The following is a 5,936-nucleotide window of genomic DNA, read 5'->3' as shown; positions in this document are numbered from 1 at the left end:
GCGTTAATAATCATTAACTTTAGCCCTGTTTGGGAGAGCACTGAATGGTAACAGTGATAGAAACCAGGAATGCCAGTTCTGAAGGGATCTCTTACAAGCTTTACTGAACTGACCAAATTTTGATAAGAATGGCCTCAAGCAGAGAGATTATGCTGCCAGTCAGTGGGATTTCATGTGGGAGGAAGTTGGAGGGCCTAGTAGGACTCTAGCAAAGGTGTGGAGTCCCAGATTGCTGAGGTCTTCCTGCAGGGTCACCAGTGAAAATATATTTCTAGGGTGTAAGTTGGCTAAGCAAATCTTCTGGAAGGCTCATCAAGGAGTTTCGGAGTTCTTGAGACACAGCAGAAGAAGTAGAAGAGGATTTCCAGGGAGACAGAGAGTGTTTATTCCTGTATAGTTTAATTTTAGATAAGAATTAATAAGTGGTTATTCATTTTTCATTAGTTTATTGTATATAAAGTTCTGTTTTTACTTGCTACCCTGGTAAGTTAGCCTGTAGTTTTCAGTGTTAGAAATAAGTTTATAGGTATCATGTTTTTCTCTTTTCTAGGGATTAATTGCATGCGGTTGGGCTTATAAAGTGGGAACTACTGTGTGTGTTAATACAATTTTCATGCTTTGCTAAGGTTGTAACTGATTCATATACATCCTTGAGCTTTAGGAACCACCTGTTTTCCACCCAGTATCACAAAAGAAGCAACAGTGAAACATTTTCCCATGAATAGTACTGACAGTTCACAAAGCGCTCAATGTTTATAACAGCAAAGAGGCCAAAGACCATTGAAATAAACACACAGGCCATGTCTACACTACAAACTTATGTGGGCCTAAGCTATACTGACAAAACTGCTGCAGTTAATTCATTCCTTGTGCTGGCAGTGTGCATACTCACCAGGAGTGCTTAGAATCATAGAATCTCAGGGTTGGAAGGGACCTCAGGAGGTCATCTAGTCCAACCATCTGCTCAAACGGGGAGGGATAGCTCAGTGGTTTGAGCATTGACCTGCTAAATCCAGGGTTGTGAGTTTAGTCCTGGAGGGGGCCATTTAGGGATCTGGGGCAAAAATCAGTACTTGGTTCTGCTAGTGAAGGCAGGGGGCTGGACTCGATGACCTTTCAAGGTCCCTTCCAGCTCTATGAGATAGGTATATCTCCATATATTATTAAAGCAGGACCAATCCCCAACTAAATCATCCATCAGCTTGTATTGATGCAGAGTGCAGTGCACTGTGGGTAGTATCCCACTGTGCAACTCACCACTATCCATCAGTGTCTCTTGGAAAGATTTTGCAATGACTGATGGGGCTGATGTGAGTCGCACAGGGGTGACTGGGCACATAGGGTCAACTTCCCATAATGCAGTGTTTTCCATCTCATAATTTCATCTGCATCCCATAATGTTCATGTCTTCTTTTCAAAATCCCACAAACCCACATGGCCCCTCTCACTGTCCACCATCTCTGACAGAAACATGGAGCCTGCACCGCTCTGCGTTAATTGTTTGCTTTCAGAACTGCTCAGCACCAGTCAGGATATGTTGTGAACTAATAAAGATGAATTATGTTCAAAAAAATAGAATTTTATTCTGTGACATGAACCAGGCAATTCATAAAAAACATGTAAAACTTAAAACTTAATACATTAAGCAAACAGAACTTAGGAAGGAGAAAGAACAGTCATTCATTTCAGGTTACACATACACTGACCTATGAAAGTCACGGTTGGTGTATGTGAGGCTGTGTTTGTCTTTAATGTCCCCTGGGGTGGAGTGGTAAGGGCAGTACTCTGACCTCTGATGCCACGTGAAATGTTTGGGAGTGGGGGGGCAACTATAGGGAGGTCCTGATATTGAGTTTTCAATGGGATCTAGGGGGAGGTGAGCATGGGATTGTTGAACTTACAAGTCCACCAGAGTCTGCATCAAGGGATTTGCTGCCTGAGAAGTGTAAACATCTCCTACAGTATGTCCCTCTTCTTTTCCTGCACCTTTCTCCTCTCCACTCTATCTTTCTTTAGTGTCTACAATGGTGACCCTCTAGGACCTGTGCTCATTCTCTGATGCAGCACTGGCTTGCAGAATCTCCTGGAACATGTTATCCTGAGTCCTCTTCTTTCTCCTCTCTATTTGGCTCAAGCATTCCACATGTGTAGAGGGGGAAACCCTATAGGTTGCAATGGCAGCAGCTGCAGATATAACACACAGAGGTACCATTGTCAGTGTAGTCACAATGGAAATCGAAACTTAAGATGCTGAGTGAATTCACTCCCCTTGCTCCATACAAGTTATAAGTACTACATTCTTACTTTTTGCTTGGGATCGATTGAGTATGGCACCAGTCACAGCACCAGCTCTGGTGAGTGTAGCCCTCCCAGGAAATGAGGAGGAAGTAGCTCGGTTTCATGTTTCTAGTTGTAGAAGGCAACAGAACTGAATACTGGCACAGTTTTCTACAGATAGTGGTGATTTTAGCTGATATTTCACTCCTGAGGATAACAGAGGCATTGAGAGCACAACTTGTACTGGCATCCCAATGCTGCCAGCCTCTGTACTGCAGTGTAGCCTGCTGAAGCTATATCTGAATGGCATGGGAAAGTGTCCTACTGTGGCAGAAGAAATAAGGCAGCCCTCCTCAGAAACTTTCAGCAGAGGGTTGCAGACTACCTCCTTGAAAGTTTCATCAAGATCTCTATGGAGGATTCACAGGACATCCCAGTACACATACATAAACTGATTCCCGTGGCTTCCTCTGTCTAACCCTGGAGAAGACTAAAAAAGCAGATAGAGTTGCTATCTCTCTTGGTTGTTCTTCTACAGTGGTTCTCAAACTTTTGTACTGGTGACCCTTTCACATAGCAAGCCTCTGAGTGTGACCCTTTCTCCCCCCCCCCTTATAAATATATAAAAAAGTGATTTTAATTTAACACCATTATAAAGCTGGAGGCAAAGTGGGGTTTGGGTTGGAGGCTGATAGCTCACGACCACCATGTAATAACCTCGCAGCCCCCTGAGGGGTCCCGACCCCCAGTTTGAAAACCCCAGTTCTTCTACCTCTACTAGCACAAGTGAAGATGAGTAAATCAACATATGTATCCTGCTACTTTGGGGTGCCATCCCTGTAATTTCAAAATAAACTGCATACTTACTGGAGGTTCCTTCCCCTGCATTGGGCTCTCCTGTGTTCAACTTGCAGTACTGGCTGGACTGAGGTGGAGTCAAAAAACAGATCTTGGCTTGTTGCATAGCTGGATCCCATGGTTGCCTGTTTCCCATACTCCTCCTCACTGATTACGGCAGGGGCCTTTGGCTTGAGCTCCTTGGTAGTATCCTTGATGCTGTTGGGGGCGGTGATAGGGTCTCCACTGAGGATGACATGCAGTTCTTTGTAAAAGTGGCAGATCTGTGACTGTGGATCAGTTGCTGGCCTCCTTGGCGTTCTTGTGCTTGCTGCAGCTCCTTTGCTTTCATGAGGCACTGCTGCTGGTCCCTGTCATAGCGCTTCTCCTGCATTGCCCGAGCAATCTGCTTGTAGAGATGTCTGTTTCTACGTCTGGTTCAGAGCTGAGTCTGTGCAGCATCTTCTCCCCACAGGCCCAGGAGATCCAATATCTCCTGTGTACTCTAGGCAGAAGTGCGTCTGGAGAGTGTAGTTGGCATGGTCAGCTGAGCAGTTGCACTCAACAATGGACTGGAGAGCTGCTAGGTGTGCTCACCAAGCTGGGCAATCAGGAAAAGCAATTTAAAACATTTGCAGGGCTTTAAAGAGGAGGAGGGCTTCTAGTCTGTGACCCAGGAAGCAGAGTTCACAGTGGTGAACAGAGAGCTCAGTGTAGGGTATTGTGGCACAGCTTCTGGAGGCCAGTAATGGTCGATGTAGGTAAAGTAGGGTCTACACTCTCATGGTGTCGACCTAACTACATCGACCATGACTCTAGGCCACTCGGGGAGGTGGTGTTTTTCAGTTGGCACAGCGAGGCACTTACATTGGCAGGAGCCAAATTTAAGTGAGACACATGCACAGTTAAGTCGATGTAAGTTGCCTTGCGTTGACCTAACTTTGTAGTGAGGACCAGGCTAAAGTTTCATGGACTTCAGTGGGTTTCGGATTAGGCTCATAGTGTTGTGGTTATGTGACTGTCTTCTAATACAGGGGTTCCCAAGCTTGGTTCGCGGCTTGTTCAAAGTAATCCCCTGGTGGGCCACGAGATGCTTTGTTTACCTGAATGTCCGCAGGAACGGCCGCTCGCAGCTTCCAGTGGCCGCGGTTCTCTGTTTCCGGCCAATGGGAGCTGCGGAAAGCGGTGGCCTGGCCTGCGCCGCTTCCTGCAGTTCCCATTGGCCAGAAACAGCGAACCGCAGCCACTGGAAGCTGCGAGCGGCCGTACCTGCGGACACTCAGGTAAACCAAGCATATCGTGGCCCACCAGGGGCTTACCCTGAACAAGCTGCAAACCAAGTTTGGGAACCCTTGCTCTAATATGAACAAAAACAAATCACTTTGTTTGACATCTACATTCTGTTTCTCATTTTATAACAATCTATATCATAAAACTGTGCCATTGTAGTCTGATGTAATATCTAAAAACCTATTTCAAACGTATATTAAACCTTGGTTCCTATATGTGTAACTTCATGTCCCACTAATGTCAGTGGTTCTCTGATCAGTTGTAAGAATCCACCTCCATTAATCCCTTTGGAGGATCGGGGCGTAATTTGATAAACGCCTTACTACTGTTGCAGCCATAAGTCTATAATTCATATCAAATGCATAACAATGTAGACTGTGACATTATATAATGTCTAGTTATATAATCCAGCTGTCAATGTACATGTTTACCAAATGTCCTTGTGTAGAGTTCTGTTGGGGCTGAGGAAAAGCAAGATTATTTTCAACTTCTTTCCAAAGTATAGATATAGGTCCATATTCTGGATTGATGCTGGAAAAAGTTCTATTTAAATATTTCTGAGAGCTAGAAGCACAATTATACATTTGCAAAGATGTTTCTATATTTTACTCTTCTTATGCCAACTTGACAGAGGCTGCACAGATTCTATTTCAAACTTAATTTCTTTAACAACCATTTTCAGGCTGAGACACTCCGTAATAACAAGTCTTGGTCAGTTTTTACTTTTATGATTAAACTCTCAACTCCCTAAAAAAAAGTTGTGTAGTGGAAACACTGGTATAACATTTTAAATGTGTCATAACAAAACAGTTTTGCCCCAGCTACTTTATTTCATTAGTTCAAATGTATTTAATAGTTTGCTGATACAGCATATGCTTTTGGGTACTGGGTCTATGCTGTTTGCCTGTGTATTATGAAATCTACCATAAAAAATGTGTTTACAGCTAATGAAAAATTTGGGGAGTAACACAATTTGTTTTTAAAACTATTTTTTTCCTTTTAAAAATATGCAGCATATTTATGTTCAGTCTCTTTAGAAACATATAGTTCTTTGTTTGTCCTTGAGAGTGTTGATGATGTTGAGGCTCTGGAAGACAGATGCCCATAGTAGAGAGAGAAAGTCCTTTCAGAGGTATAAGCACCTGATCCTTCCAAGAAAGAAAAAGAATAAATATGATTCTTTAATGTGTGTGTAATGTTGATGTATCCATGTTTTACATTTTTTTTAGAGCACTCTGCTTTATGCCTTATCACAATCTTTGTGAGGTCTAAATACAGGTAACCATTTGTGATTTAATAAAGATTTTAAAAACAAAAAGATAAACTCTGATAAATGTATTTTTAATGATCAAGTAAAAACTAAAGTAGAAGTTGAAACTTATAAGAACCTAGTTATCCATCAATGGTCACAGGTAATTGCTCTTCATGTTATGGGGAATTATGCTCTAGCATCAATGGAAGAATAAATCTCCTATGCTAGCTTTCTGAGGAATGTGTCTAGTGCAGTGGTTCTCATACTTGTTTGATCAGAC

Source organism: Trachemys scripta, chromosome 1 (genome assembly GCF_013100865.1).
Source record: "Trachemys scripta elegans isolate TJP31775 chromosome 1, CAS_Tse_1.0, whole genome shotgun sequence".
Lineage (NCBI taxonomy): Eukaryota > Metazoa > Chordata > Testudines > Emydidae > Trachemys > Trachemys scripta.
Note: the sequence above shows the minus strand (reverse complement) of the source record.